The sequence below is a fragment of the Myotis yumanensis genome, unplaced genomic scaffold (assembly GCF_028538775.1).
Source record: "Myotis yumanensis isolate MYYU_CA2020_CCGP unplaced genomic scaffold, mMyoYum1.0.hap1 SCAF_5, whole genome shotgun sequence".
NCBI lineage: Eukaryota > Metazoa > Chordata > Mammalia > Chiroptera > Vespertilionidae > Myotis > Myotis yumanensis.
This window is the reverse complement of record NW_027223756.1, coordinates 5,744,788-5,769,762: the sequence shown is the minus strand read 5'-3', so window position 1 is coordinate 5,769,762 and position 24,975 is coordinate 5,744,788. Positions and strand designations below refer to the sequence as shown.

Genomic DNA, 24,975 nt, shown 5'->3' with positions numbered 1-24,975 from the left:
TGTCTCCAGGGCCTAGTGAGAGGATTAAGTAATAACAACCAACTTTTATTTAGTGTTTACTATGCTCCAGGCGCGATTCTAAGTGTTTTATGGGCATCACCTCCCTTACTGAACCATCACAACAGATCTCGGCGTCGGGGCTATCGGTACCTTCACTGCACACGCAAGGACACTGGGACGCGGGGGCATCAGTGTTCCGGGTCACAGAGAGGAGTGGTGGGGCCAGGACGCCTCAGGCCGGCAGAGTTGGGGGCCACGTGCTGAAACCCCACCCCGGGCTCCTTCCGGATCAAGTGAGGTAATGCCCACGCGAGAGCTGCGTAAACTGTACCACGTTGTATAAATGTCACCCGCCTTCCTTCTCTCCTCCCGCCCTGGCCATGAAAACCACGGGGGCCTGGGGACTCAACCATTCAGAGAGTCTCCCCGCAGCGCGGGACTCAGCCTGCCTCTGACTGCAGGCTGCACCCAGACACCCACCCACCTGTCCACTCGCGTCCAGCAGAGAGGGGTCTCCCACACACGCCTCGTTCACTGCACAGTCTTCCTGACCGCGGGGGGAGCTGGGGCCACGCCGGACGGTGGAAACATTTTGGAGATGGGAGCCAACACAGTCACTGCCCATGGGGGCTCCCAGGGTCGGGAGGAGTCAGAGAAATGGGGCGCGGGGAGGGTCTCAGCGCCGGTAACATACGGCAGGGTACGTCGGGCATGAGATGAGAACCGGCCGCCGGGTGCTATGAGGGACACGGGAGCCGCCTCGTGCAGGCCGGGCACCTGGCGCAGTCGGGGCTGGACACTGACGATTGTCACAAAAGGGCTTCTGCTGCCTCGCGTACATTTGTTGAAATTCATCCGACTGTACACTTTCAAGCTATTTTTTATTGTATGTATAGTATACTTCAATAACATTAATTAAAAACAACAAAATTATTCACCAGCTGTATGACCCAACAATTTCACTCCCAGATGTTTACTTAAGACAAAAGCATATGCCCATAAAAAGTCTTATGTAGAACTATTCACTGCAACTCATAGCATAAGAGCCCAGAACTGGAAGTGGACTAAATATTCCAATTAAAACACATGATTCATCTGGATTTTTTAAAATGCATGTTGCTTACAAGAGACATAAATAAAAGAACCTAGAAAGTTTAAAAGAAAAGAGATGGGAAACCATATCCATAAAAACACTAAAAAAGAAAGTGATTATCTTTAAAAACAGGTATAGGCCTACTAACACAGATCAAACAGACAGTAAGACCAGAAGATTGAACATGAAGAATAACATTTCATAATTATAGAGAGGTCAATTCAACAGGAATATATAACAACCCTACATTCAAATGAGCTTCATGGGAAGTCTCGAACACTGTGAGAACTGAAAAAGAGAAATAACCAATACCATAATCATAATGGAATGTCTCTAACCGACAATACCAACAGATACAAAAATTAATAAGTATATACAAAGATTTAAATGACATGAATAACAAACTTCATCACACCACCCACCCAAACGCATATCGTCACCTGATTTATGGCAAAGGCACCATAACAGTGTAACGAGGAGAGAACCGTCTTGTCCATAAATGGTGCGAAATCAATTGCCCGACCTTATGGAAAATATGGACGCTGACTCTTACCTCGGATACCGTACTCAAAATTCTGTTTCAGGTGAATCACAGCCCTAAGTGTGGGAAGTACAACAACAAAGCTTCTAGAAAAAAACGCAGGAGCATACATTTATGGCCACGGATAGGCAAAGACTCTTTTTTTTTTTTTTTAAGCCTACAGCACCCGGTATTCCCAGGCAGTCTCCCATCCAAGTACTAACCAGGCCCAACCCTGCTTAGCTTCCGAGATCAGACGAAATTGGGCGCGTTCAAGGTGGTATGGCCGTAGATGGCAAAAACTTCTTAAACAAAGCACAAAGAACACTAACCATAAAGGAAAAGATCCTCAAATTAGATTATTTTAAAATCAAGAATTGCTTTATCAAAAGACACCATTAGGAGAGTAAAACGGTAAACAGAACGGGGTAAGATGTTTTCAATACATGTCTCTGACAAAGAATCTGTAATCTGAGTATAAAGAAAATGCCTACAAATCAATAAGAAAAAAAAAATGGGCAAAATCTTGAACAGGCTCTTCACGAAAGGGCATAGTCAATGGACGACTAGTTCCCCAAGAACAACAATGAGACATCCCTGCTCACCAGGTGAGATCAAAACGTCTACATTTTTTAAAACGGACACGAAGGATGCAGCGTGACTGGCACTCGCCTATGCTTCCATGCAGTGTAAATGGGTACAAGTGCTTTGGGACACGGCGGGCAGTACCAACTAGAGCTGAACATACATGTGTCTGATGATCCAAGAAAACATGCCACTCCAAATGTGTGCTCTCAGAAAGGCACATGCTGCACATATAAGTACACGTCCAGAAAGTCAGCTCCAAAAATATCACAGCAGCGGGATTTTTAACACTTGAGAATTAGAAGTCATTCAAAAGTTCCTCAACAAATGCAGACTGGTGCAGCCACTGTGGAGAACAGTATGGAGTTTCCTCTAAAAACTGAAAATGGAACTCCCATTTGACCCAGTGATCCCACTTCTAGGAATATATCCCAAGAAACTAGAAACACCAGTCAGAAAGGATATATGCACCCCTATGTTCATAGCAGCACAATTCACCATAGCTAAGATTTGGAAACAGCCTAAGTGCCCATCAGTAGATGAGTGGATTAAAAAACTGTAGTACTTGCCCTGACCAGTTTGGCTCAGTGGATAGAGCGTTGGCCTGCGGACTGAAGGGTCCTGGGTTCAATTCCAGTCAAAGGCATGTACCTTGGTTGCGGGCACATCCCCAGTGGGGGGTGTGCAGGAGGCAGCTGATTGATGTTTCTCTCTCATCGATGTTTCTGACTCTCTATCCCTCTCCCTTCCTCTCTGTAAAGAAATCAATAAAATATATTTTTTAAAAACTGTGGTACATCTACACAATGGAATACCATTTGCAACATCATGGATGGAACTGGAGAGCATTATGCTAAGTGAAATAAGCCAGTCAGAAAAAGATAAATATCACATGATCTCACTCATTTGTGGAATATAATGAACAACATAAACTGATAAACAAAAACAGATCCAGAGACAGAGAAGCATCGATCAGACCATCAAACCTCAGAGGGAAGGTAGGGGAAGGTGGGGGGGGGGGGGGGGTGGATAAGGGAGAGAGATCAACCAAAGGACTTATATGCAAGCATATAGGCCTAACCAATGGGCACAGACAACAGGGGGGTGAGGGCATGAGTGGGGGCGATGGGGGGTAATGTGGGGATAAGAACACATATGTAATAACTTAATCAATAAAAAATTTTAAAAAAACAAAAAGAAATTTTAAAAAAACAAAAGTTCATCAGCAGTAGAATGGATAAGCAGATAGTATTCTATTCATAAATAGAGCACTATCCAGCAATGAAAAAGACCAACCAGCACATGCAAAACCATGGGTACGTCTCACAGGAACACGGTGAGCAGAAGAGGACAATTCTCCATGACCCCATTCACGTGCAATTCAGAATCAGGTAAAATTAATCGATAGTGATACAAGTCAGGGGGATGTTGGCTACTTTTGGAGGGTAATAATCAAAAGAGAGTACAGCCGGGCTGGTGTGGCTCAGCGGTTGAGTGTCAACCCAGGAACCAAGAGGTCACTGGTTCAATTCCCGGTCAGGGCACATGCCCAGGTTGCGGGCTCGATCCCCAGTGGGGGCCCTGCAGGAGGCAGCCAATCGATGACTTCCTCTCTCTTCGATGTTTCTATCATCCCTCTCCTTTCCTCTCTCTCTAAAAATCAATAAAAATATTTGTTTTTTTAAAAGAAGAGAGTATAAAGGAGACCCTGGGATGCTGGTGATATTCTATCTCCTGAACTGGATGGAGGGTACCCACTTGTATTCACTTTGTAAAAATTCGTCAAGCTCTTCACTTAATGTTCGTGCATGAAACTATGTCATTATCCTTCGGTTTCAACGCTGAGCAAAAACATAGCATATGAAAGTCATTAAAGTTCATGAAACGTATCGCCCTATCATTTGACTTTCAGGTAACATTGTGCCAATTCCCGCCAGCATTCCGACCGATCCTTCCCAAATGCGGAGCGTTATCACCTTCAAAAGCATTCTTTAGCTTCATCTTAACCTGATTCTATCCAACACGCCAGCAAACAGTGATCCCATCTCAAGCTACAATGAATGCAGATCAAACTCTCTCCACTCTCCCCAGCCCCCACCAAGGCGGTGGGAACGGAGAGGAAGAGCTGAACGTTGGAGATGTAGCAGGGGTTCCCGATAGGACTGATGGCGGAGTGGGCCTGGTGGCACCCGAATCCCTTCCTGAGAGCAGCCTTTGGAGAAATGGCCGTGGGGCTGGGGAGGGGTGGCCTGGAGGAGAGAGGCCTGGGCAGGAGCCAGGAGGTCTTATTTCTTCGCGCAGCTCCACCGCTGCCTCACGGTGACCTGGGCAAGCGCCTTCCTCTCCCTGGGTCTCTGCTTCCTAACCCGTGAAATGGAGGCTTAGATTCGCGGGTCTCCAAGGCCTTTTTTGAATTGGTTATGGTCACACACGATCCTGTGGGTCTCCATAACACAGTTTTAAATGCTCCGGGAGGCACCTATGGGCACAGGCATGCTCGAGTGGAACATTTCATTGGCCAGAATTCTCCTTGGGGAGGGACATGTATTTGGCCGGGGATGTGTGCCCCGAGGGGCACCTGAGGGCGTGAGGAATGGGCGGTCCTGGGGGAGGGGAGGAGATGAACTGTTTCTTTCTCCAGAGAAGCAAGAAGAAGGAGCGAGGACAGAGCAGCCCAGACAGCCCCGCCAGCGGGTGGAAGGCTGTGAGGTCTCTAGAGCATCATCAGCAACATCACCGAGTTCAGACTTTCTTGTGAAAACAGAGGGAGGGACCAAGCTCCCTGCACAGACCAACCTGGGCCAGTCCGAAGGCAGCTCAAGCAAACACTGGGCCGGGGTGAGAGGGAAGCGTCCACGGGGATTGGCACGCAGTGGAACAAGCACTGAGCTTTCTTTTTCTTTTTTTAATATATTTTAATTGATTTCAGAGAGGAAGGAAGAGAGAGAGAAACATCAATGATGAGAGAAAAGAGAATCATTGATCAGCTGCCTCCTGCACAATCCTCAGTGGGGTGGAGCCCACAACCTGGGTGTGTGCCCTGACCGGGAACTGAACTGTGACCTCCAGGTTCATAGGTCGACGCTCAACCACTGAGCCACACCAGCCGGGCAGCACTCAGCTTTCTTAGCAAGGGCAGGGAGCTGGGGCTTGAGTTTCATGGACCCCAATCTCCAGGGCACAGGAGCCTTAGGGGATAAATAGGTGACCGCCTTCAACCTGCGTGAAATAACCTGGGGGACACACAGGGCTCTTCTTACACCCCTCCCCTCCTTTTCAGCTGGAACCCCTGCCCTGGGGCCAGGCCTGCAGCAGCTGCGGCTGACACCCCACCCCCACTGACCTCTTGTGCAAGGGCACCCTCACCTGGGCGTGGTGAGTGCCGATGGTTGGCAGTGGGTGCTTTAAAAACATGGCCCTCTTCACCCATCGCACAGGCTTTGCGCCCTGGAAACCACCTCCCCCTCCCTCGATTGAAAACAAGGTGGAATTCATAATTTTACAATTTTTCAAAACTGCCTAACTCCGAGGGAAAAAGGAGCTTTCGGTAACCCCTATTCGGTAGCCAAGAATTAGCAAGGAAAACACAGCTTCCCACTTTCTAATTGATGCCTCTGCCAAGGGTCCCGGGTCTGTGGGCTCCCCAACAGGCGTCTTTGGGGAATTCGTCTCGGGGAAACATCTCCTCCCAGGCCACGGCACTTCCCGTCGCCCCAGGACTCCCGGGCCCCCTCGACCACTAATTTTCTTAATAGAAAACCATTTCTATTTTTGAAATGAAAAATGACTTGTTAAGCCCCTCCCGGATCACTCCCCCCCCCCCCCCCCCACCCAGAGAAACACATTAAAGTAAACAAACTTGAGATGTAAAATGAAAACAGGGCCCCGCAGCACCTGCAGGGCTGGGGCGGCTCGCATTACAAAGCGCCGTCTGAAGTGGCCCTCGAACTGTTTCCATTACAAATAGCCCGTCCTCCCGAAAGCAAGGCCAAAGCCGAATTAGTCAGATTACATCAGGATAGATTTTCCCGCAGCAGGAGCCCTTTGGAAACACCTGCCTGACACATTTCAGACGTGTGCCGGGTGTGCCGGGGCCAGCCGGGCCCTCGGTGGTTGCGAGGGCTTGTCAAAGTCTCAACAAAAAAAACTGAGTCAGACGGGGTGAGATGCCTGCACGGAATTTGAGTTGCTGCAGACGGACTTTCTGGCACCTTTTAGCCAAGTTGTGACCAAGTCTTGCCCCTGCAGCGCTCGATGGAGCCAAGACGGTCCTGGAACTCTGCGGCCGAGCCTCGTTTGGAGCGTAGTGGGGAGGCACGCTGGGGTACTGGTCAGGGAGGGCTGGAGGCCCGGCCGCATAAGGAGTGTGTTTTCAAGGGAAGAGAGCAGAGCCCGTAGCCAGGCAGGGAGCAGGTGCACCTGGGCAGGTGATGCTCTGGACCACCTTTTTCTATACCCTACTGAACGTTCCACCTTGACAACCTTCCCCCACTTTAGTATTTATTTTGTTACCACTCAGTAATTATGGATAATTTACTTTTCCAAATGATCTGCCGTAGTTAGAACATGGTGCCCAGGCCAGCGGGTTAAATAAATTAGATTATTAAACTGTAATATGGGATGCCATAAGCATGCAAATGAGTCAGGGAGCATGACAGGGGCTCTCCGGGAAGACTTCTAACATACAGCAAGTGGGGGAGTGGGGACCAAGCTGCAAAACCACACAGGTAAGACCTCATTTATTAAAAGCAGGGGGTGGGGGGGCGGGGAGGGAGGCGGAAGCAAAGGCACATGGGTATGCACAGACCTGTGCAAGAAGGTGCATAGAAAACAGATCAGGAGAAGGACTAGTAAACTACTAACAGCAACAGCCCTGGGGAGGGCATGGGGCCAGATCGATGAGGGGGGACTTCCGTGTCCTCTCTGGAATATGCTTGAACTGTGTGCAATGAGAATGGAGTCGTGTATCCCCTGTGTACAGAGAGATGCCGGTAATAACATAAAACAGAACATGTGTGTGTGTGTGTGAGGGGGCGGTGTCTCAGCACCAGGCGCGTCCCTAAATCCTGCAAGCTGAAGAACCCACGCCTGCCTCTGTGGGTGGGCCTGGCCCTGGGACTTGCTGGGCTCTGAGGCCCTAGACGTTCTCTCTCCCTGATTGGGCCAAAGGCCAGCCAGCGGTGCGCGCTGTCCACTCGGGTCCCCGCAGCTGCTGTCCGTGACGCTGTCCAGGGATCTCAGGCCCAGTGGAGTACAAGTTCCCGGACCAACCAGCCTGGATGGACATCCTGACTTGGCCACTCACAAGAGCTGGACTTAGAACATCACCCTTGACCTCTCTGTGCCTCGTTTGCTCAGCTATGAAATGGGGGGAATGGAAGCTACCTATAAGGTGGTCATGGGAATTGGAGTATCGGAATCGGGTAAAAGCACTTAGCACAGGGCCTGGCCCGTGGGGAACACTCTAAAAGGTGAGTTGTTATTAACATGGAGCACCCAATAAAGGTTCTCTTTTTACATCTACACATTCTAAACAAGTACCTGGTAGGGTCCAATTCAGTCGATCAGGGGTGGGGAACGTCTGGCCCGCGGGCCACATAGGCCTGCAAAATCATTTGGTCTGGTCCTGCCAAGGCATTAGGGCTGAGTTAATGAAATGTTTGACCAAAGACAGCAGGCTAATTTTAAGCTGATAATTTTGTACGGCCCTCGAATGATGTTATAAATATCCAAACGGCCCCTGGCAGAAAAAAGGTTCCCACCCCTGCAGTCGACGAGCATTTCCCCCTAAAATAGGCATATGATGCTGCCCACTGGCAGAGCAGGCCACAGGAACGCCCGCGTGCCAGTCGGGCAGGGCTGGGACCTTTCTCACTCATCAGAGAGCTCTTTATTCTTTAGGGACACGTGTAGACACAGGACTCCAGTGTACCTCAGGTGAGGCATCCCAGCGGGTCACCCCAAGGGCCCGGAGCAGACGGCGAAGCCAGGGAGGCGCTGAGCAGGACTCCAAAGGCCAGGAAAGCAGCCCGTCTGGAACCAGGGAGCTGGAGACCTGGCGGTTGGCTGGAGCAGCGTGGGGAGGGGCGGGAGGTGTTCCTCCCCCGCCGTGGCACCTTGCCAGGGCACACCAGCTGTATTAGAGGACCAGGGTCGAACTAAACAGCCAGCGCTGCTTAAAGCCAGGAAATTATTGACCTGGAGAGCACCCGTAGACGATCGTCAAACGCAAGGCATGCCAGGTCCAACCTGCCTCCTCCCCCGACCGGCAGGAACCTAAGTGTGCAAAGTCTGAAACCAGCCCCTGGACTCCTTTGTCTCATACATCACAGCCCAGATAGTCAGCGCGGTTCCCCTCGGGAGGGCTTTGATGGCTGGTGATGATGTCAGGAGGCAGAGAAAACACAGCTGGTCCTGCGTGCCGTTCACGGAGAGGGCGCTGGGAGGACGTGTGCCTGTCCCCAAACGCCAGCCCTTACAGCTGCTCGGCTCCCCGCCCCCAAGGCTGGGGGTCCCCACCACCTCTCATGGAAGGAAACACGCGGCTCGGACCAACGAGACATGCCTTTCATTTTTAACAAAAATCAGGTGTAAACATTTTTAAAGGGACTGGGATGTTTGGGGTTCTCCTTCTCTGCCCCCATCCTCAGTGAGTGCTCCTTCTCGCCAACTTTACCCATTAAGCACCACTCTCAAGTCCATCCCCTGCTGCCATTTCCGCGGCTGGGCCTCGCGATCTCTCACTCAGAGTCTATAACCACCTTCCACCCGTTCTTCCTGCCTTCAGTCTTGGCCTCTCCGATCCTGTCTCCACCCAGTAGTCAGAGGGACTTTCTCAAACACAAATCATATCCATCTCTCTCCTGATTCTTTTTTTTTTTTAAATATATTTTTATTGATTTCAGAGAGGAAGGAAGAGGTAGAGAGAGAGATAGAAACATCAATGATGAGAGAGAATCATTGATTGGCTGCCTCTTGCATGCCCCCTACTGGGGATTGAGCCCACAACCCGGGCATGTGCCCTTGACCAGAATCGAACCTGGGACTCTTCAGTCCACAGGCCGACACTCTATCCACTGAGCCAAACCAGCTAGGGCTCTCTCCCAATTAAAAGCCTTTGGTGGTTTTGCTTCCAGAATGAAGCCTGAACTCCTTTTGCATGATACAGCCCCGTCTTATTATCCACAGTAGTCACAGTCTTAACAGCGGCTCTCAACCTGTGGGTTGGGACCCCTTTGGCGGTCGAACGGCCCTTTCACAGGGTCGCCTAAGACCATCCTGCATATCAGATATTTACATGACGATTCATAACAGTAGCAACATTACAGTGATGAAGTAGCAACGAAAATAATTTTATGGTTGGGGGTGACCACAACATGAGGAACTGTATTGAAAGGGCCAGAAGGTTGAGAACCACCGGGAATGTCACCACAAACACGGAACTAGCGAATCATGAAACGCTCGTCTTAGGGAAAACACAGGGTTAGGATCCTGCAAGCGCCTGGCCACAATGTTCTCACCAACCAATCAACATATGACCTTGTTGTATGTGTTTCCGTTTACTGTTAATATCTATTTAATATGTATTGCTGATTCATTAACAATGAACTCCTGGCCAACAGAACCCTATAACTCACGCCTCCAGGAAGGTTCTCTGAGGCGCCTGCTTTCTGTGTAAGGCTCAGGATGTGATCATCCTCGAGCTTATGAAAAGTAGACAGCACTTCAACGCTGTGGTTGGAGGCAATTTAACCAGCGAAATCACCATCAGAAAGCACAACAATGGGAAAACCGTGGTGCTAAATAAATCACAGAAAGGACGCTTGTTGCCCTGGCTGGGTGGCTCCGTTGGTTGGAGTGTCCTCCCTCACACCCAAAGGTCAGGGCACACACCTAGGTTGCAGGTGTGATCTCCAGTCGGGGTGTGTATGGGAGGCAACCGATTGATGTTCCTCTCTCACATCAATGGTTCTCTCTCTCTCCCTCTCTCTCCCTTCTTCTCTCTCTAAAAAAAAAAAATCAATAAAAGCGTATCCTCGGGTGGGGATTTTAAAAAAGGAAGGCTGTTAATAAATAGTATGAGGGCTGAAACAAGAAGGCAGAGCGCCACCCTGTTCGTCCTCAGCTGGGAACACGTCCACTGGGTGACTCACATTCTTCATTGCTCTCCACATGTCTGTAAATAACCTAGAAGCACTGTATTGATGGGGAGATTACAAATAAATTTTAGTAAGTGAATCTGCAAATACAAAATCCACGAATGATGAGGATCAACCATATTTATTAGCATTCACTGCCTGCCCGGTACCTCTCTGTCCTATTCTGTCTGGGAGCAGAGTGAACACAGGGCAGGCACATGACCACACAAAGCCAATCCTAACGTCCCATCCCCTTGGCTGCTGTGATTGGTCCAGAGATTGGCATGTGACCCATCGCAGCCTATCAGAGCCTGCTCCTGGGATTATTCTACTAGAACTGGGAGGAAAGAATTTGGGGGATAGGTTCACAAAGATGTGACCCTGGGCTACTGATGACCATCTTAGCACCTGTAGCAGGAAAGCAGGAAACTGAGGATGGGAGAGACAGTGAGAGAGAGACACACAGAGAGAGACCAGGTTCTGTCAAGTCTGATTTTTCAATACTCCAGGTCCTGCAACAGATCCCCTTTTTTGCTTACCTTAATTTAGTTGCCTCTTACAGCAAAGAATCCAGACTAACACAGCATAGGAGGCCCTTCTGATATGGCCCCCATCTACCTGACATCATGTTCTTCCTTCAAAAGTTATGCACAATGACACAGAAACACTCAGAGTCCCCTATGTGAGCTCTGCAGCTCCTCGCCTCCACATCTGCCTAAGCCAGTGATGGCGAACCTATGACACGCATGTCACCTCTGAACTCGTTTTTTTGGTTGATTTTTCTTTGTTAAATGGCATTTAAATATATAAAATAAATATCAAAAATAGAAGTCTTTGTTTTACTATGGTTGCAAATATCAAAAAATTTCTATATGTGACACGGCACCAGAGTTAAGTTTTTCCGGGAGGGGTTTTTCAAAATGCTGACACGCCGAGCTCAAAAGGTTCGCCATCACTGGCCTAAGCTGTTCCCTCTACCAGAACCCACTTCCTTCACTCCTCACCTCAGTTTTCCTGCCCTTCTCTGCCCTCTCACCTTTAGCTACCAGCCTCGCTCAGAGAACTCTGAACTCTCTTCAGAGCTCCTATTGCACCCAGACCAGGGTCCCCCTCCACAAGGTTCCCTCAGTGCCCAGCCCCTCTCTTATCTCAGCAGATGACATTGAACTTATCTGTTCATAGACCGTGAGTCCCTGAGGAAAGAACTGATTCATACACCTGGTAGCAGGGCCTGTGCCCTGGGGGTGCCCCAAGGTGACAAACAGTTGCATTTCTGGCCTTAAGTACAAAGTCCAAGTCTCTGCTTTCACTTCTTTCCTGAGGCTAAGTCAGCCTTGCCCAATGGAGCCCTTAATGAAACACTTCACGCTGAAGGATGGCTCGCTGTTCAGAAAGCCCTTCTACATGCACGAGTTCATTCTAGCCTCCCGAGAGCCCCGGGAGGCAGCTGTACCCCTCTCTCCCTGTGAGGAAACTGAGACTCGGAAGGAAAGTGCTACTGTCCCCTATGCATCACTCGTGGGTGACAGCAGGACACACTGCAGGCTTCCCGGCTTGGCAGCCAGTGGCCTGGACCATGGCGAAAAGCTGGGCCCTCCTTAGGTGGACTGTCCTTGAAACTCAAGATGCTTGTCAATCTCACCTCATGTGGATGAAGAATTGGGTGGAAAATACCACAGATGGAGAGGAGAGTGGCCTGTCCCTGCTGTGGGAACGCGTGCTCTCTTGGAGGAAAGAACACCTCATCTTTTACTGGCCCCAGTCAACAGGTACTTGGTCAAAAAACTAGACATATTTTCTATGTTTCTTAAAAATTCAGCCAGCCCTGTTCCGTTTAACCCTCACAACCTAGGCAACCAACTCATCTGTTTTTCCTGAGGATGTCCCAGGTTTCAAACTCAAGTCCCACATCTCAGGAACTCCCTCTATCCCAGGCAAAGCAAGATACTTGGTCTCCCTCCCCACCAATGGCATGAGGCAGGTGTTGGAATGATTCCCATTCTACAGATGAGGTCACCGAGGCTCAGAAAGAGAATGTGACTGCCAAAGGTCTCACAAGTTATTTATTAATAGCCAAGCCAAGATACAAACCAACATCCCTCTGACTCCAAAAGCTCTTCACACCGCTCAGCAAATCCTCTCCTAGCAACCATTTAACCAACCATCTGGAACGGATTAGCAAACTGAGGCGTCATGCAGGAAGAGTGGGTGTCGGGCCATAAACATTGTACCGCCGTGTGAGAAGGAAGCAATGCATCTAACCACCATGTTCGTTGGGCCTATATGTCTCATCGGATCTTAACGGTGCCTACACAGGGCTCCCAGATCAGCTAGTGGAACAACAAGCTCGACAGATGTTTTTCCCCCACTGAATTGGCCAACGGTTTGACTGTAATTGTGTCTGTCCCCGATGCCAAAACAACAGGCCAATTAATCCAATTCCATTGGCCAACACAGTGGAAAGAGAAAATAAACAAAGCCAGTTGTCTAAGAGAGATGACCCAGTGGAGGACTGAATCTGGCTGGCTATTTCACTACCCCGACCAGCAAATTTGGTTATACCAGGTCACCTTCAGGCCCTTGGCAGACCTGGCCTGAGGCAGCTGAATTCACCAGCGCTGTTGGCAGGTCTATACGTGGCCCCATCTCCTCCCCTTTCAGACCAGATCAACTTGACGATGGGAGCTGTGCTCGCTCCGGGTTATGTAACGACGGCCATGCTACAGGCTTGCTGGGACTCGCTCTTCTCAGAGGCCTCTGAGTCCATTACGTAAGAGGCACGAACCCATGCGTTTGGAGCGGACCGGGGCAAAAATGACATTTGAGATATTGCACAAGTTTTTGAAAGCAGTGGCTCTACAAATAAACAGTGATTTTTAAAAGAAAGGGGGGCGGGGAGAGTTTATAAACCCAATAAAGATGCAACAGGGGCCAAGCAAGATGAAAAGAAGTTTAAAGCTGTGGTGAGCCACCTTCTGAGGCCTTCAGAACACGCAAATCCAGAAAATTCCTCACATAGAAGAAGGCAGGGGCATATTCTCAAAAACACCAACCAGGAACTTACCCTCCTCCTGCCCCACCCCATCGCCACCACTAAATTGTTTGGACTCAATGGGCAAAGTAAGAGGAAGCCAACAAAGGATTTCACCAAAGAGGAACCCAATCGTCCACTCCTTCTCTGGCCCTTTAAGCAGACACAGCCCAGCTGCCTAGCCCAGCTCGCCTCACCTCAGGAAGAGCTGAGAGCCCCACGGCAGCTAGTAGACACCTTCCCTACTCGCCTGGATCACAGCACCTTACCCATTGGAACAGCCAACAATGAGTAACATTTATTAAGCACTGGCTGTATACCAAGCCCTGTCCTCAACACCTTCTATACATGACCCCACACGATCCCCACAACGCTTTTGGGATAGATGCTATTCTCAAGCCCGATTTAAAAGTGAGGCATTGCCTAACCGGTTTGGCTCAGTGGATAGAGCGTCGGCCTGCGGACTCAGGGGTCCCACGTTCGATTCCGGTCAAGGGCATGTACCTTGGTTGCGGGCACATCCCCACTGGGGGGCGTGCAGGAGGCAGCTGATCGATCTCTCTCATCGATGTTTCTAACTCTCTATCCCTCTCCCTTCTTCTCTGTAAAAAAATCAATAAAATATACATTTTTTAAAAAAATATTAAAAGTGAGGCATAGAGACGTAAAATGATCTTCCGCTGGTCCCCCAGTGGTAGAGCTGGGATCTGAAACCACACATCGGATTCTAGAACTGTATCTGTTCCCAACCCCCAAGGCAGACGTTAAGAACGACCGAGAATATGTCAAAATGCTTCATTCACATAGCAATGAAAGAAACCCCAGCTCAAACTGGCTGGACATAGTTCATGTATCTGTTCACACAACAGCAAGTCTTGGGGCCAGTAAGGGGACTTCCAATTCAATGGATCCAGTGTCTCGACATGCCATTAAGGACTTGGGTCTTTCTGTTTTTCCATCACCGACCACAGTGTCAACTTCATCTTGAGGCTGGTTCCCCTGTGTCTATGGGTTGCCCAGCAACAGCAGCCATGGCCACTGGCCCTCAGTGGGTTTGCTGCGAGAGGAAGAGACCGGGCTCCCTCTGGCCTCTCAGCACAGTCCGCATCCTTTTTTCCCCCAGGAGGCACCCTCCCATCTGCCTGGAACTCATCCTGGCCCCAGCACTAAGCGAGCTCCCAGGGAACGCTGCCAGATTGGCCCCTGAGGGTTGCGGCTACAGGAACAATCAAGGTACCACGTCCTCACTCAAACATCTCAACCTCACAGAGCTCATCGATGGCACTGCATTAGCAAGGCGCTGCCCTCGGGTAGGTTGGGGGCAGCAGACATTACTAAGCAGACTAGAGAATCATCTAAAAGAGTCATTTGTTAGTTCACATAAAAAGACACGCCCCGGGGTGACCAGGGGCCCCATGTCCGGCATGGTGTAAATTGCAGTGAAGCTCTATGAAAGATGGGTGCATGTGCACCATGAAACTGGGAAGCCCTGAGGAAAAGTGGGTTCCATTTGCTTTAATGACCCTTTGGAACCAGGTACCTCTCCCTGACCCTCTGCGCTCTCCCAGCCTTATTTGTCCCTCCGGCCCTTTGCATCAGAGCAGTGGGTCAGAGACGCCCTCCGCTGGCATGGCCTGTCCCAGCTGCGCAATTATCTTTGCTTCCCAGTCAGGGGAGAGGCTCAGACACCAATCAACTCAATTTATTCATTAACTCGCACAGCCCAAGTAGCGTAAAAGAAAGTTGGCTTAAGTAACCAAGTTTCCAGTCTGGCTTCAAGCATTCCAATAACCCCGTTTCTTTTCCTTTCAGCCTCATAGCCCTCTGCTGGACTCTACCCAGGCAGTGTTTATTTGGGAAGTGTGAAGGCCAGAAAATGACCCTTGTCCCCAAAACAGGTCAGCCTACCGATCTCATCAACCCACCCCCAGACCAGCAGTCAAGAGGCAGAGAGAACCGTGACATCAGACGTTGGTAGCTCTGATGCTACCTGCAGGACCAAGCACTCACTCCCCATACTGGCTGATGGCTCACAGCTGAGATCCATCCTGGGGGTTGCCCTTGACACAGACTCTCTCCTTGACCAAATTTTATTTATTTTTATTTTTTTAATCCTCACCCGAGGATATTTTTCCACTGATTTTTAGAGAGAGTGGAAGGAAGGGGAGATAGAGAGAAACATCGATGTGAGAGAAATACATCGACGGTTTGCCTCCCGCATGAGCCCTGACCGGGCCATCTCAGCTTCAGAGTTTCTGGAGGGATCGGCTGGATCCTCCGCTGCAGCCACATCACAGGTCAAATTGTCGTCTGCCTAGTCTTGCTTCCCTCTATATAGGTGACGGCCAAGGGGGAAAAGGGACTATACGCTCCCTGAAGGAGCCAACATGGATGGACCAGCAGAAGGAATCAGATATGGGATAAAGGGGACAGAACATAAGGGAGAGTTTACCATGTGGGCAGGGTCAGGATTTAACACCCTGGCAAGGAGCTCGGGAGAAGCACTTAAACACACTACTCCCGTGGTCTGCAAACTGCGGCTTGCAAGCCACAGGCGGCTCTTTGGCCCCTTGAGTGTGGCTCTTCCACAAAATATCACGTGCGGGCGCGCACGTACAGTGCGATGGAAACTTCGTGGCCCGTGCGCAGAAGTCGGTATTTTGTGGAAGAGCCACACTCAAGGGGCCAAAGAGCCGCATGTGGCTCACGAACCGCGGTTTGCCAAGCCGCAGTTTGCTGACCACTGCGCTACTCGATGGCTTTTAGAATGGCCACACGAAGTGAAGCAGAAATGCTAGCGCTTCCTGCCTAGATGATGGAAGAAGGGATCGAAGGACTCGGAATCACGGGCACACAGAGTTCTCCCACTCCGCTCTGCAGGTGGCCTAGAGGACGCTCCATCTCCCGGTACAATGAGTAACATGCTGGTGAGAGGGACAGAGGCATCACTGAAGTTCGGGGTGGCTGTGCTCATGCGCCAGGCTGATGGCAGGAGATGCTGTTACAGGGCTCTGTGATAGCGAGTGGCTCACAGAATAATGGGGCCAGGTGGTGGTGCTGAACCATCAGAAGCAAGGTTGGTGTGACCACAGGAGTAAGTGGAAAGATAGACAGGCAAAGACGTGGAGTGGTGAAGGAATACAGTGCCCTTAGTAGCAAAACAGAGGCACCCCCAAAGGCTAGTTTTCCAACCAGGGGTGGGGAATCTTTTTTCTGCCAAGGGCCATTTGGATATTTATGACATCATTACAGGCCCAATGCATGAAATTCATGCACTGGGGCGGGGGGGGCGGGGGGGGGCGGGTCCCTCAGCCTGGCCTGTGCCTTCTTGCAGTCTAGGAGCCCTCAGGGAATGGCACTGTCAGTCGGACATCCTTAATACTGCTGTGGAGGCGGGAGAGGCTCCCGCCACAGCTGCTGAGCTCGCCAGCCGTGAGCCCAGCTTCTGGCTGAGCGGCGCTCCCCCTGTGGGAGCACACTGACCACCAGGGGGCAGCTCCTGCATTGAGCGTCTGCCCCCTGGTGGTCAATGCGTGTCATAGCACCCGGTTGTTCTGCTGTTTGGTCTATTTGCATATTAGCCTTTTATTATATAGGATTCCCATGCTGTACAAAATTATCAGCTTAAAAATTAGCCTGCTCTATTTGGTCAAACATTTAATTAATGCACTCCTTATGCCTTGGCAGGGCCAGACCAAATGATTTCTTAGGCCTTATACAGGCCATGGGCCAGATGTTCCCCACCCTTTTTAGACAATGGGAAGAAATGAAGGATGATGCATCAGGACACCATGGGAAGTTATGTCAATAAGAAGCTAGGATTCCTTGCCCAATTTTCAAATCTGAAAGTTGTCAATGAAAGGAGAGTCCAGGTCCCCATGAGGAAGAACCCCAGGCAACCGCAGCGAGTATAGCCAACAGCCACGTCCCCCAGTCATTCCACAAAGGGGTCTATAGCCCTTTACTTGCCTAAAATACCCAGACATCTCAAAAACGATGGGACACCAGGTCTTTGGTGCAGCAGCAGCATGGTCCCCTGGGAGGGTAGGGGCGCAGGGAGCCAGGCAATCAGGGGAGGCCTGGACCAGGTCTGGCTCACAGTGGACCCCCCTAGTGGTCATTTCCCTGGTTCTCAAACGTGTGCATGGAACGGACATTCATCGCAGTTAGGAAAAGCCCCGCACTGGCTTCTTGACACGTGGAGCCCATCTGAGTGGAGAAAGCCAAGAGGAAGCCTCTAAAACTGCCCCCCATCCCTCAGCGAAGGTACTAAATTTAAAAAAAAAACAAACAGCATCATATCCCAAGAAGAACTTGAAGGAGCCACCCTTAATGACTTACGGAGCGGAGGTGGTGGTTCCGGTGACATCCCCACTTAATTCGCCCACCTGACCCTCACGGAAGCCAGATGGATTCTGGAGGCCAGCAGACTTCCCCAGGCCCCACCAGGTAGCAGCTTACCCACAGCTGCTGGCCCCGAGGTGGTGCCTTTGCTAGAGAAGACTAACACAGCTCCAGCGCACGGGATGCGGCCCTGGCCCTGGGAAGCGTGTGCTTTTCTGTCCCTGTCACGAACGAGTGCTGAAAGCAGTTTGCATGCCCGCGGAACAGCGAACCGTGTCGACGCACCGCCTCACGCCAGGGCCAGCGTAACACCCCTGTCCTCTCTCACAGCACAGTCCAAAGGGGTGCGGACCATCTGGGCATTTTGCAGAGGATCCCATTCATTGACGGCAGATAGCACTGCGCCAACGACAGCATGTGAGTCAGACTGGGTAAGCGAGAAGTGGCAAGTGTGTTGGAGGTCTTGATAAGGCACAGGAACGCCCCCAAGGCTGGGAAAGAAACCTTACAGAAACTCAGAGACTCTTCGTCGGTAAATCGTTAGGGATCTTGTGGTCTGCAGCGGTCACCAACCGGTGGTCCGCGGACCACTGGGGTCCGTGAGGTCCGAAAGCTTGGCGACCGCTGATCTAAAGCTTGCAAGAGTGGATATACCATAAAAGGGGGCACCTCCTAAGAAATAAAGGACATGCCCACCTGAGACCCTGACAGTGAGCAGAAAGCTGCAACAAGAAAACGCATCCACCCACCCACCCACCCAGAACTTGTTGAAGGCCACTCTGCATCTGCTCCATGCCTGAGGTCGAGGCAGGGTGAGCTGGGAGCCATCGGATGGTGTCATCACCCTGCCTTTCACCACCGCCGCCCTCCCCCCAGAGGAAACCAGAGGACGGAGCAGAAGAGAAACAGAGGAACCATTTAGAAACAGCACCCCAGGGGACCAGGCAGAGCACCCCAGACACATCCAAGGTCAAAGCAAGGCCACCCATCTCTACTCCAAACCTTCCAGTTATCTACTCTCTTCTCAACTCCCTCCAGGGAACGCGGTGAGTGTTCCATAAAAACCCAGACTGTCTCGAAGAAAAGAGGGCTTCCGGGGGCGGGGCGGGGGAGGGTGTGTATTCATCGGGAGAGCTATGAAGTCAGGTTGGGTTTTTCCCCCTGAATCACGGGTATTTTTGAGGTTGGTTTGTGGTGTGCACACACCCTAGCCTCAGCATGCTTGGCCTCCGAGTGCTCCGCACCCTCTCCCCGAGTTCTGCTCGGTGGCTGAAACAGCAAACATCCCTCCGCTTGTACACAGGGAGCTCGAGACAGGCCAGCTCCCACGGGGCTCTGCTGCTTCCAAGATGACCCGGCAAGCTCGCTGGCGCCGGCTCGCGCTCTTCCAGGTTTCGGCGGGGACAGAGGCTGAAAATTGGCCTCTTGAAGCACCCTTGGCTGAACTGTGTGAGTTCATGAAAAGAAAAGAAAAAGAAAGAAAGAAAAACGGTGGAGCAACTGCTCCAAAAACTGCTCCCCGCCGGGCTGCGGTTGTGTCGCTTCATCTGCCCGTTTCCAGAGGAGGGTAACCCTCTTTATAGAATAAAATGCCCCGAAGCAAGGACACAGCACGTGGGGGACATGGGAGGTACAGAGGCTTTGGTATCAGAGGGAGCCACATCCCAATGCAAGCTCTGCTTCTGTGCGGTCTTGAGCTATCCATATAGCCTCTCAGAGCCTCGGTTTCCCCATCTGCAAAATGGGAATGCTAGTGGACTCTTCCCAGGCATCAAAGGAGAGAGTGGCTGGGAGCTGCCTGGCACTCAGCAGATGCTCTTGGAATCCTCTGGCCACAACTGAATCAGCTTCCACAGACTCAGAACTTGTCGGAGTTGGAAAGGGCCAGAGAGAGCATCGTGGCCAACTTTCAGTGGACTATTCAATTCTTACAGCCCCTGGGGCTTCTGTCTCATGGCTGACCTCGCCCAAAACGGGGAGAGAGGTTTCAAGAAAAGAAATCAAGGCAAAATTCTATTTGAAATAAAACAGCACAGGCTGCATGCCCCCCACCCAGTTCCCGAGATGTCGCTGTCTCGTTCATCCGTGGTTGCTGTGTGGGTCTGACACGTGGACCGTGACAGGGGAGCGTGGCGAAGGAGGGGGATGAGCGGGTGCTGGGCGGCCACGCAGCGATCCATGGCCTCCCCCGCACGGTGTCCCCTGAGGCCGATGCAGGGGTGTAACTCAGAGCTGCATCCGAGAGACGGGCCGGGAAGTGCTTCCAACAAGAAGAACATGGTGGAGGCAGCAGCTCTCTGAATCGCCAGGAGAGCCCTTCCCAAGTAGCACTAAACCAGCTACTTCCTGGCCCCGCCACCGAGGAGTCCCGAGGCAGGACAGCTTTCGGCAAAGCTTGGTCAGCAGCTCAGTGGAGTGTTAAGAAGGCTTTTTTCCCTTCTGCCCACGTCTGCCCCATTCCAGGCTGCTCCCCTCTGGGCCACATGGTGGCTGCCGGCAGCAGCAAGGGTCCAGGGAGAAAAGAGAGCTCCTCCAAGATCGCTTCCGTGAAAGGACAGCAACGAACGGCTTCCGTCCCCGGCTCACTTGCCCTCACGGAGCCCAGGGTGCGGAGCTGCGAGCCCTGCTCCGGGCCAGCCAGGATCCACTCCAGGGGCCCGGACCCGGCCTGCCTCCCTTGAAGTTCACGAGCGAGCGCTGTGGGACACAGCCCCAGGTGCCCCGCTGGGTGCACACGCCAAGATAGAGGGGGGCGGGGCGGACGGTGGACAGCCAGAGCAGCAAGCGCGCACCTCGCCGCCAGATGCTTTGCCCGCCTGGACACGCAGCAGCTCAGATTCTTGAAGGCGGACAGCAGATCGGGCCAGTCCATCTCTCCCCAGTGTAGCCAGGCCTCCTGCTTGACTCGTGTTTTGGTGGGAAGGACCCGGGGCTGCACAACTGCCTGGAACCACTGGTCTCCACACTTTGTTCCAAGAAGCACAGTTGTCCATGGGTCAGTCTTCGAGGGGGCGGGAGCGGGCATTGGAATTGCAACAGAGAGGGGACCCTGGGGACCGAGGAGGCAAAACGGGCCAGGCTCCGGACTCCCTTCCACTTTAAGTTCCCACACCCGTCCCTGGCACGCCCTTAAAACAGGTCTCTGACCCCCACTCGTGATTGGCAGCCTTCGCTCTGGCCTTGGACCCTACCCCACATTCTACGCCAATGCCGAGTCCCCTGCCATCGAGAGCCCAGTTTCCTGCTGGAGACTGACCTCGGTCCTCAGGCTCTTTCCCTGAGATCTGCCTCCCTGGTGGCCCTGAGCAGACCTCTGGTCCTTCTATGTCACAGGGGCACCGCCTGCAGGCAGAGGGTCAACACTGTCACTCCGCCAACCTGGAACCAGCCCACTTCGGCCGCGTCCTCACCATGTGACCTTGGGGGGATCCCTTTACCTCTCTTAGTCTCAGTTTTCTATTTAAATTGCAAGAACAATCCACAACTTATACCAGCAAATAGGCTGCTCACTGGGGCACTGGGTTGACGATTACCTTTGCAGAATCTCTTTTTTTATTATCAATAATCACTAGAACTGCTTGACCCGCTCAACATTAATATTAACAGTATCCAGGCTCCATTTAAAAAAAAAAAAGCTCTTCATAAAGGGAATTAGAGGCTACTAAAGACAACACTTGCACTGAGTAGGCTGTGAGTGGCCCCGGCAGGTTCCCCAGAGCTCCATGACCTCCCGGAGCCTCTCCGAATAGGATGCTAAAAGCTAAGTCCCCATCCCGACTGGCCTGGTGACAGACATCCTGCCCCTCAGAACCGCCTTCTGTGGCTGCGGCTGACGGCAGCTTCCAACGCTGACAATGATGTGGGGGCCCGTGTCTTCTCATGGCCGCTCCGGCCCTCCAGCCTTCGGGAGCCCGACTGCTACGCTCAACCGAGGCCTTGACAGTGAGCAGAGAGCTGCGTGGAGGAAACCCACCCACCCTCCGTCCCCCTCCCACCCGAAACTTGTCGACAGCTGCCGTGGGCACCCTGCTCCCGGCCCGAGGTCCGGGAAAGGTGAATCGGGACTATTTGATGGTCTGGCTGCAGGGGAGCCGGGAATGCCTGGATCCTGCCTTTTCCCACCACCACCCTCTCCCTCTGAGGGAACCAGAGGAGCGAGAGCAGAAGAGAAACAGGGGGACCATTTCAGAAACAGCGTCTCAGGGGACGCTTATAGAATGCAGAGCCCCCCCAGACAAAGTCCAGACAAAGTAAGGCCCCATCTCTACTCTAAACCTTAACACGTTAAGCGCCCAGTCAGTTACCAGTGACCGACACTATACTTTCCATCTGGAAGATGAAACAGGCTGGGCGCTTAACATGTTAATATCATATCAACACATGCAGAGAATAAGTATAAGAGAGACGGGGAGCAAAGTGGGGACAGGAGGGAGAGAAAGAGAGGGAAACAGGCATCAGGAGGGACCCACTCAGGCATGAAGAGGAAAAGGAAGACGTAGAAGGATGGCCCCTGACCCCCGGAGCCAGGCCACGCTTATTCAGAAATGATGTGATGAAGTCGACCAGGGGGATGAGGCTGGGAACAGAATTCCAGGACCACAGAATCGCTCGTGCACAGATACAGAGGGAGAAAAATCATGGCATGTCCAGCCGACGCAAGTGGTCTTGAGTAGCTCCAGCAGAAATGCCAGAGAGAAGAGAGAGGTGAGGCAGGTGAGGTCTGCAGGGCGCGGGTTGCAGTGGCTGTACCCCACAAGCCCACTCGGCCACGGCCCTCAGAGTCCCTTCACTCTGGGGTTAACCGTGTGACTTGCTTTGACCTGTGGATGCTAGCAGATGTGAGGAGAGCAAAGCCTAGAACTGAGCTTCCCAAACAAGGCCCGTGTTCTTGTCCTCCTGCCTTTGGCCATGAGAAGAACATGCTTCAGGCAATCATGGACCAGAGAGGGAGGGGACATATAGGACAGACCTGGGACTCAACACACAACCTGGAGTCAAGTCCATTTGGGCCCAGCCAACATCAGCCACATCCCAGCCAACCCACAGATGCAGGAGCAAGAACAATACATGCTTATTGCGGTCCATCCCTGAGATTTGGTGGCTATTTGTTACACGGCAAACGCTAGCTCAGTCAGCCTTGTCCGCTTAGGTAAGACATTTGGAATTACTCCTGGATGCAGAAGAAAATCACGTAATAACTGTATGCAGACAGTCCTCTCGCAGCATTACCAGTGAACATCTGGAGTATGAGAGTCACTTGCTACTCGGCCCCTGGAACAGTGGGCCTGTGGAACCTGCATACTATCCTTGCGATTAGCTGACAAAATTGTGTGCTTTTGCTTAAGCTGGTCCCTCTGCCAGGAAAAGCTGCCCATCTTAGTCACCGAAGAGGTATGTTTTGACTTCAAGCACCCTGTTCAAACCTTCACAGAGCCTCCCCCGGCTGGAACAGGAGCTCCCCCAGATATTATGCTATAGATTCAGCACCTCCTCTTCTAGACCATGAGCCCCTGAGAGCTGGGACAATGTCTCTTCTCTCTTGGTTCCCTAGTGCCTAGGGCAGGGCCTGGAGAGAGCTGGCACCTGCAGATGTTTGCTGCACGAATGAACAGATGAACTCCCCAACAGCTCCCAGCGCAAAGCTGGGCCAGCGGCACTCCTGCAATGAATACTTGGTTGCCTGGCTGCCAATATTTGTCCTAATTAATTCCCTCGCCTGTTATTTCTTTCTTCTCTCATTTGGAATCACAAACTCCCTCCCACGTGCACCTCAGCCTCTGCCACAGTAACCTCTTTATTCCATTTAATAATACCTAGACTATGGACAGAGTGACATAAAGGAAACCCGTGAGTCAAAACATCGATGGTAGGAAAAATACAGGTGACCTATAAAGAACTTCACCAACTTTCCCGAAGACTTCACGCTCGGACCTTATAAATCACGGCGCCTGTCCCGCACGGGCTGGGCCAGCCGCGCGGCAGCCACGGCCCATCTTTGAGAGGCCCGGTGACACAATGGCTTGTTGATGCTGGCTATTTATACAGAATTTCCCACATCAGTCTTGGGGTAGAAAAGGAGGTGATGTCATCCAGCAGTGAGACAACTGTCATCTGTAGAGAACGCTACACCGCCTCTGGGACAGTCATGCCTGTTTATTTATTCAAGGGCGGGAGGATTGTAAGATGAACACCAAAGCGGGGCTACAAAGACCAGGGGCTCGGCGAGTGGCCATGCCCTCTGACCCAGGAATTATCCCCCTTCTAGGAATCTGTCCTCATAAAATCGCCAGGGCGGCGCCCAGAGAGATGCACAGAGAGTGACGTCCATGGGTTGATTCCTGGAATGGCACCTAGAAAAGAAAGCAAACACACAACCTCTACTCAACGGGGCTGGGAGGTGGAGAAGCAAGCTGGGTTGCCTCCGCTTAACGTCGAGGTTTGCAGCCATTAAAAAGGATCGTTAGGTCCTTCCCCATCCCCTTCCCTTCCTAGTGAATTCTGTCTAGAAACCATCAGGTGTAGCTGAGCAAGGCAGGTGTCTGCGGAAGGGGAGGGTGGGGAGTTCCGAGCTGAGCAAAGTGAAGAGTGTGTCTGTACAGGGTGGTGGCAGTGGCTTGAAAGAGGCAGTTTGCTATAGGCCCGAGTATCCCTGCATATTCTTCCTTGTTGTTAATCCTCACCCAAGGATATTTTTCCATTGGTTTTTAGAGAAAGCGGAAGGGAGGGGGAGAAACAGAGGGAGAGAAACATCAATGTGAGAGAGACCCACCAATTGGTTTTCCCGCACACGCCCGGACCAGGGCCAGGGATCGAGCCTACAACCAAGGTACACGACCAGAATTGAACCCAGGACTGACACTCTATCCACTGAATCAAACCAGAGAGGGCTCCTGCATCTTCTGAATTGGTGTGCTAAGAATGGAAGATCTGCCCACTCTTTGCCAGGTCTGTCTCAGGGTTGTGTTTGCAGTGAGCAGCTTTGCAGAATGAGTATTGTCTCCTTCCAGGATGAAGAGAAGGCTTGCTTAGTGCTTGCTATAAAAGCAGCGGATGCCCCAAGCTCAGTGCTCTTTGGCCGTAATGCAAACACACTGCCATGCCTCCATCTGGGCCATATCACGTGGCCTGCATTGGACTTGGGGGCAGGAACACCAATTCCATTTGGGGCAAGACCAACAAAGCCTTTGTCTCTGACCCAGAAGTCTCCCGTACTCTGCCGGCATCCATGAAAGAGTCATAAGCTCTCCTTCGTTTGTAAGTAGGG

The 24,975-nt window shown here is 51.6% G+C and overlaps 1 non-coding gene across 1 annotated transcript; it reads right to left on the bottom strand.

Annotated features, from left to right (window-relative positions):
- Window positions 1-1,788: 1,788 nt before the first annotated feature.
- LOC139011797 (5S ribosomal RNA) lies at window positions 1,789-1,907 on the bottom strand. The gene has a single exon (XR_011471631.1). It is a non-coding gene; the product is annotated as a 5S ribosomal RNA (ribosomal RNA).
- Between the last annotated feature and the right edge of the window lie 23,068 nt (window positions 1,908-24,975).